Source organism: Geospiza fortis, unplaced genomic scaffold (genome assembly GCF_000277835.1).
Source record: "Geospiza fortis unplaced genomic scaffold, GeoFor_1.0 scaffold23, whole genome shotgun sequence".
In the NCBI taxonomy this organism is placed as follows: domain Eukaryota; kingdom Metazoa; phylum Chordata; class Aves; order Passeriformes; family Thraupidae; genus Geospiza; species Geospiza fortis.
The window spans coordinates 2,605,118-2,613,897 of NW_005054303.1; positions in this window are offsets into that span (position 1 = coordinate 2,605,118).

Below are 8,780 nucleotides of genomic sequence, written 5' to 3' on the forward strand. Positions count from 1 at the left end.
TAGAGATAGATGCTGTAGTAATGTAACTGTTATAATGTATAAGTTGTAATGCATTGCTGTAATATAGAAGTATTGTTGTGTATACTGTTATAATGTATTACTGTAATGTATAAGTATTGTTGTAAACATGATTAATACAACAGGTAATATATTTTAAATGTTGATAACATTTTAGCTTATATAAGATGCTTGCCTCCTGACTCAATTGAAAAATAGACATAATCTGAAAGTGTCACTAAAAGTGCTGGTTTAGTGTCTTTATATCTTTGGGGAAGTTTAAAACTCATTTGTTCTCCTTTTTCCTGGCTTGAACAGAACCTGTGAAAAGCAGGGGTAATCTGGACATCTCATAAAACACAAATGCTCATTTATACAAAATAACTATTTTCCCACTTTTCAGTCTTACTTCTTGATATAAATCCTCCCTCAGCTGTTTTCCCACCCATCTTCCATCAGCAACTAACCCAGACAAAAGAGGGATCTCACACACCAGGCTTGCATCTGGCAGGTGTGCAATTCCAGCTCCCCCAGAGACAGCACCTACAGCAGAGATGTCTATCCCCAGAGCTCAGCAGACACGGCAAGGAGAGCCCTGCACAGAAAGGCAAAACAAACAGGAGCCCCCACAGAAGCTGCAAAGTTTAAAAGGAGGGGCTACTGAGAAACTGCTCTTTTCTGTACGACCACTGATGAGTTAAAAATTGTCTGCCCTGCAAAGTACTAAAAACTAACTGTAAACAGGGAGAAAACTGGAGCAGTGAAAACTACAGCCCTGAATTTAAATGCAGTTCTCCCTTGTCCTTGGCTTGCTAAGCAGTTTCCTCAAGGCCTTGCCCTAAGAAGAGGCATCAGTCAGTAGAGACAAGGCCAAGAGACTGAGGCAGCTGTTCAGAGCCCCAGACACAACCCTGAGCTGGCACTGCCATTGCCTGTGCATGGCCTCTGCACAGCTGCCACTGGCCCAGGAAGGTGCTCATGTCCAGCTGCTGCTGCTTTATCACATTTCTCACTTCTGGCCTGTGAACATTAACATTAGTGAAACTCCGTCTTAAACTCACACTTTTCTATAGCAACCGCTGCTCTATGCATTAGAAATCCAAGGTGAGCTTTAGTGCCTGCCTACAGGCTAGTACTTTATTATTTATTTTATTATTTATTCATGACTTTACAGCGCCAATATGTCTCTGAGAAATATTTACATTGGTATTTTTAATGATACCCAGGTGCATGACCAAGTACACACTTCCAGCAGTGAGTGCTAAGCACACAAACATTGTTTCAGCCCCAAAGGAGCAAATTACGTCCCCTTGGAAAATCTACAATTTGTTTATCCAGTGATACACCAGTAATAATTTCTGAGATAAATGTTTTGGTACAACTGAGTGCCTCAGAGTTTTAGCCTGAGAAACAAGAGCTGTGGGACAGAATTTACAGCTTTGGCTTGTTCCAGTTTGTGACTACTTGCATGGAGGTCGAATGGAAGAGACAAAACAATGCAAAACAAGTCCCTCACATGTCTGAATAGCATAGGACACAACCAACTAGCACAGGCACTATTGTAGATTTCAACTGAGATTAGATTTTAACGAAGAACACATCACATTTCAGCCTGTGTTACAGGGAGATGGCCACTCTTTGGCTTCCCTTAATCCCTGGCATTTTCTTCAGTGCAACACCCCAGTTTTTTACCACATGAGAAACTGTCAGGTGCAGCTGGCTCCTCAGCTGATGAAGTGTATGGTGCAAATTTTAAATGGGGCCCAGGTGTTAAACACCACATCTTAAAAAAACAACAGGAGATGCATAAATTTAATGGAGTTCTGATAATCAGCTGCCTTTCATGATGGGAGAGATGCAAGAGAATCAATAAAAGGACCTTTTCCTACCAATACTATTCATACCCTTGGTGAGCTAAAAACTACTTTAGCAGAGCTCTCTAAGCAGTGACATCATTGCTTCACTAATATTCAGTTCCTCAACTGAAACTGGGAAAAACCCTGGCCCTTCTGCCAAGAACTTCTTACAGAACTCATTACCTGTTTTCTCTTAGATAATGCTCATCAGTGGTGATAGATAACTCCTGTCTGCCTCTGTCTTTAAAACTGGAGGAACAAAGGTTTAAATAACAGCTGACCACAATCAATTAAACAGTAGTCAGTCTATTATTAACCCTTTTTTTTTTCCTTAACCTCTGGAGTTGATATGAGCTGCAGCAGTTCCAGCTGTGACTCGTGAGGTACTTTGATATCCCCACAGGCTGGCAGGACAAGGCTGGTGTACAGCATGCTCACCACTCACACTAATAAACTTCTTCTCAATCAGACACTTCAGATGAAAAAAATACCCGATTTTTCTTTTCTTTAACTCCACCTGTGGGTAAATAAAATGTATTTTGATTCACCGTTGAATTTGTTCCCTTTGCAACGGTATAATTTTAAAACAGAAACCAGGAAGAATAATTATCTATTTGTCAATACACAAATAAAAAAATTCCCAGCACAAGATCTCATTAATTAAACACAAGAAATTAAACCAAAAATGGCAATAACATTCTTACTTGCTTTCGCTTCGAAATTTGCAAACTCATGCTGGAGGATGTTTGAGTAACTGCCCCTGCCAAAAGGCAAGGACAAGTTCTGACTGCAACTCAGTGTCTCTGAGAGAAAAAGGTGGTGTGGGTCTTTGCTCATGCAGAGGCTGCTTAGGAAGCTACTCCCTCACATTCAGAACTTGAACTTTTAATGATGTATTAGTGCTTGATGGGGCAAGGACACCAGTTCCTGTTGCCTGCAAACTTCAACTTTCCATTATCTCAGAACATCAGTACTGAATTACTGTTTGGAGGTAGCTGAAAACGTTTGTACACATACACAAATTGCACTAATGCTCTTTGAATTTCAAAAGGAGGTTATGTCATCTGTATAAACATGAGCAATATAAACAAAAACCAAAGAAATCCCTCTCAGTCCTTCTCACTCAAACTTTCCTCTTCACCCACCTCTGACCCCCATGTCCAGAGAATGACAAGGAAGCCAGTGGATGACACTACTCTCAGAAAAAGCTGTGGCAAACGCCCCCACCTGAATTAGCTCAGACCTACTGAAACCACAGTGTTTAATGAAGAGCCTGCAGGCAAACCAGGAGCTCAGATGCAGTTCCCACCTTAGCAGGGCTCAGCAATTCAGCAGTAGCACTTTTTAAACCAGTATAAGTAATTTAGCTGGCTGGGAGCTGCGTTAGCAAGTGCAGATTCAGCTGCAGTTTCTGCAATTGTGCTCTAAGACTTGTCACCAGAACACGTTGTGGACAGAAGTATCACTTTCCATGCAGACTCAGAGTCTGAAGTTTGATTTAGTTCTTAAAGAAGTTCAGGATGTTTTTCTAGATTTTGTGCATCAAGTCCAACTAGAAGAGGACAGGAATAAGATCAGATTAATGGTAAAAGCAGAGTGATAGGAACAAAAGAGTTAGAGCATGCATACATTTCTGGCTATAGAGTCAGAAAGATTTTATAGCAACCTATATCTAATGTTATATTTTTGCTTAAGAAGATATACAAGCACATGCAGATATATCTGCATATATGAGCACATTCTTGGTTTCAAGAACATTCAGAAGCAAAAATCCCAGTTAACCATGAATTCAGTATTTCAACAATTCACATACAGTAGCAACATGGAGATTTAGGCTGTCAAATTTTCAGACTAATACTTGCTGTGTGAAAAAGTAGCCCTTGTAATTTGAGATTGTAATATGAGAGCCAGTACTTCTGTGAGGTGAATAAACTCCACCTGGGTTTGCTTCAGAGTAGTATTTACAGGTTGTCATGGTGTTGCTGTTTAATGCTGTTGTCTCAACCATCAGAAGAGCATTGAGGCAAACTCCTGACAGCTCTTTGCACCAGAGGAGTCAGTAGCAGCAGTGGTTACAGGTGAGCCAATGGTTTATTTCAATGTCTTGTAGGCAGCATTCATATAGCTTTTTACAAGCCTGATCTACACTCCTAATAATCTTACATCCCTCCAAGATATTTGCAATAACTAAACTTGCTAACTGGAGGAGAGGGCAGAGTCTCCATGTTGCCCTGCACTCTTGCATTGAGGCAGCCAAGGGGATGGCAAATGCTGCTGGATCATTCATGCTGCAGTGTGGAGACAGAATTAAAATAATGGATCCATGTATGAGTTTTGTAGCCCTTTGACCAGACCAATTCTCCAAAATATTTCAGCCATACTTGCTGCAAACAGCTTTCCTGAGTGATGGAAGGCAGCACTGAGTTACAAGAGCAGGAACAAGCACAGGGATGTTTGAAGGGGTTGATAAGCTGTAAGTGGCAGGATGTCAGACCTCAGCCTTGGGGCAGACATGTCCCAGCCAGCCAGGTCCAGGATCTGGTCATCATGAGGCATAGATGAGGATTCAGTTTCACAGAGTTATAGAATATATTTGGTCAGAAGGGATTTTTGAAGGACATCTAGTCCAACAAACCTCACCCCCACACACCCCCGTGCTTCCATCCTTGATAAGGGTTTTTGCTCTGAAACGGGTTTTGTTCCTGAAATCTGTGGGGCCTCAGGCATAAAACAGTAGCCTGAAAGATCCAAAATTTCATTACCTTCCTTAACACATGGCTAAAATTATGATAATATAGAACAGGGCACTTTAAATCTCGCATATTCCTTACTAAGCCAACAAAACAGATAGCATTTAAAGGAAGTTATTATAAACTGGATAATAAAAACCCTCTCCAAATACCATTCACTCTATCACTGTTATTTGTCTGTTCTTATTTTACCTAATACCCTTTTCCTGAGCACATGCCCATGAAGTGAGAAGGACAGATTTGCATACACAGCTAGAAGAAAAATAAATAAAGTTGTTCTTGTTTTTCCTTAATATCTTATAATTTTTCTGGGTTTGTTTAAACCCTTTTTGTATTAGAGGAAGAAATCTGTTCTACCAGGTTCTGCCTTCAGCTTAGATGGAGATTGCTCTATTGCTATATCTCTGCCCTCAGCACTATTACAGTCATTATAAATCATTCAGCCTCAGAAATATGAACCAGTTTAATACTGACATCAACAGAAGCCAAGAGAACTTCTTTTTTTTTTTTTAGGAGGGACTTGCTAGGTTTCAAGTATCCCACACATACTCTGCAATTGTGTTAAGACTGGTTTGCTGCCCCAGATTCAAGTAACTGCTCTTATTTGTCCTAGATTCAAACTGCTCTTATTTGTAACAAGAACTGACTGCTTATAACTTTCAAATTCATCACAGACTTGCATGATGAAGAGTCTAAAAATTATCGTGAAGACCTTGAAGAATAAATGATTTAGTCAAAATCATCTAGGGGAAGGAGGAAGCCAAGATGACCAGTGTGTAAATTCAATCAGTCTCACCTGGTGAACTACCATGTCCTAAAATAACTTCTTCCCCCAAGACTGAAAAGCATCTGTGCAACAATGAGAAAGGAACTTTTCAGTCTCCTGAGAATGGCACAGGCAGAGCAAGCAGCACGAGCACCATGTGCTGAATGGATGCACAAATCTGTTCAGCCCTGTGTGTGTGTGCAGTTAAAAGTGTGTTCTAGCAGTGCTTTCTTTCATACCTCACATTGCTGGGGTGGTAGAGGAAGGATGCAAACATCCTTCTGAAGCGCTCATACACAATAGAATACACACCTGTATTTTATTTGTCCTTAAACAGATGTTATTTTTTCAGGCATTATTTTTCTCCCACTAATTAGCATCCAGTAGTAGGAGGGAAGTTAACTATGGCAGAACTGATGTTACTACTACAGTCAAACATCTTTATTTGAAATGCAGCCACTTTCTGGAACATCTCAGTCATAGCGGATGTCTATCTGAAATATGAGTGTTTCAGACCAGTTGGCTGTAGCCTACAGCCAATGCATCCTTGTGAACTTGCTTTGTGTCCATTATTAATCATGCCTCCAATGGTAATTGAGCAGGCAATTGGCAGACACTTCATATTCAGAATTTTCTTTGCCACTGCCAAATGGTGCAAGGCCAAGCCTGCAGCTTCTCTGTCACAAGTCTTTCCATGTTTAGGAGACGTCTCTAAACTACTTCAGAACTTTTTGTCAGTGTTAAATTCAGTCTTTCTACAAAATCCAGCATCATCCAGAATGTTACAACAGGGAGAAAAATACAAAGAGTAAGAGAATTAATGACTGTCTTGTAGGACCTACAGTAGATTCAGACAGGGTCCAGATTACCAGTGCAGTGCTTTAGCTATAAAAAGGCTTTCTTTGGTGGCGTATTGTCATTTTTGCTTGAATAGCAGTACCATGGTCATAGGAAACAAGGGAGGAGTAAGGCCATTTCCCCCACATTTGTGGGATGTCCGTGCACTTGAAAACCTGCTGAAACATGAGTTAGCCCTGCTGGGCATCCTCAGCTCAGTCTGGCCTAGGGATCATCAATGATACAGCTCTTTCATGCCTGGCAGGAAGAGACAAGCTCAGAGAGGATTACTATAGTTTGTCATGGTTGCTTAAGTGACCTGGCTGTCCTGGAGCTCAGGTGAATGCAGAGAAAGGGTAATAATGGTGTTCAAATATAACTTCATCTAGGAAACAAGCTCCTCTGCACTGCATTTTTAGAACATCACCCCTGCTGCTTAGTTCCACCTGCTTCCACAGCAAAAGCTAGAGAAGCTATCAGTGACAAACCCGGTATTACAAAACAGGTTCATGATTATAACCATTGAGGGGAAATAAACCACAAAATATCACAGATATCACAGCAGTGGGTGCAGATTGAGAAAATCCTACTATCCCCAATGATAAAATTACTTTCCTTTAGCAGTACTCTCCCAGCAGCAATGCCACCTCTCAAAACTGACTTTTACTTGATTTGGTAGTTTATTTCTCCACAGGGATTACTACATCCTCAGAGAATATGAATGACTGATGGAAAAATCAAGTAAGATCTCCAATTTTAATAGAAAGGATCCCTTATCTCTTAAACAAGTGACAAAAGTGCATCTGGAAAAATGACATCAATGTCAGAAAGAATGGCAAGACTTAAAAACGTTACTTCTACAGGCTTTCTTTACCCCTACTAAAATGGTGACAATCTGGTTAACACCCACCACTCACATCCAGGTCCTTTCTATGCCTTACAGAAGAGCTTCCAGATGCCCCCCTGTGCACTGCCATCTAAATGTTTGTGTTTCCCTCAGTAGCTGGTACGACAGGTGTATTTTATTTTTGCCTTACAGAGAAGCCATTGTGCAAGATGACAATATTTGTCTAGTTAGAGGAGATGCTCATATTTTAGCAATACTGAAAGATACTTGAAAAAGAGTGTATTGCAGCCCTAGCAATTGTCAGACCACATCTCTCAGTCAGAGCTTCAGCCCTGCTAGAACAGACAGGAGCTAAAGTGGGAAATGCAGTGTCTCAGAATAAATTTATTTTCTACTTGAAAGAGGATGCTGAAGATTTCACTTACAATGTCATTTAGTCCCTATATTTTAATACAACTACTGGATTTTTTTATTTTTTAAAACTATTTTTAATGATTTAAAAAAAATAAAACTAGTTCTCTTACCGCTGCCCTTAATTTCAGCCTTATAAGCTAACAGAGGCATAGCACTCTGGAATCAGCTGAAAGTGTTTAAAAGCTGGTTCTGATTTTAGGTGAAGTAGCCTACATTCTCTTTGTTGCTATAAAACAGGAAACAAATCAAGTGTCTGAATTTCTGTGTCAGGGGATGGAAGGGACCTCCAGAGACCACTTAGAAAATCCTCTTTCCTCCCAGCCAATCAGACATAGCCATTCCTGAAAGGATAAAACTTCCTGTGAAAAACATGTCAGTGTTTCACTGTCTTTACTACCAGAAGAATTTTTCTGACATTCGGCCTGGATGTTTCCTGCTACAATTTCCATCCATGATTTGCTGATAGCCTAAAATTGGGAGAATCTCCCGTGCCTTTTTGCAACACCATTTACTCACCTGAGATGTCAGACTTCTCTTCCTAAAACTGAAGAACCCAAATTCCTTCATTTTTTCTGTACAGGCTGTTTTTTTCAGATCTCTGATTTCTGGCTTTTGATCAGACCTCCCAAACTTGGCACTACTCTGCTTCAAGCTTTACCACTGTCTGAACAGTGAATGATTCTTTTGTACTTGTCTTGCTGGAGATGGTTTCCTTAATAAACCCCAATATAGTCACATATTTTCAAACAATCTGCTTCCTGTGTTTCTTGTGTAAACCCCTATAGGGTCTGCCTTCTATCTTATCTCATGAAACTACTGGTTGGATGGGAATAATTGGCTGAGCAGCTGTAGATTCCTTTTCTTTACCTAGCTGAAGTGAGAAGGTGGTCTGCAATTCAGTTTTAATAAGGTGTCTTTCTCCCATTGTGCTGAGGAGTTTCTGCCTTGCCTCTTTTTCCTGTTTTACATATGTGGACACATATACAGTGCCTTTGTAGCAGGATGCCTTGCTTAACTGGAGGCAAAATAGCTGGAACTGTACAATGTTTGCAGAAGTTACCTCTGCTGGGTGAAGGGAGGCCACGCTGCTTTAGCACTGGAAAGTGCTGAGACCAGTCTGACTCGGCAATCTCAAAGTTAAATGCTCTGAGGAAGAACAACATTTCCTGACAGAAACTGGCATCGGTGAGCACGCGGCAGAGAAAGTTCCTGATAAAGCAACCAACAAGTTGTAATGCTGATAATTTATCTAAAGCTGCTGAGCTGACACAGCTGGCCTAGAGACTGCCAACCAGCTAACATTGTGAAACCCC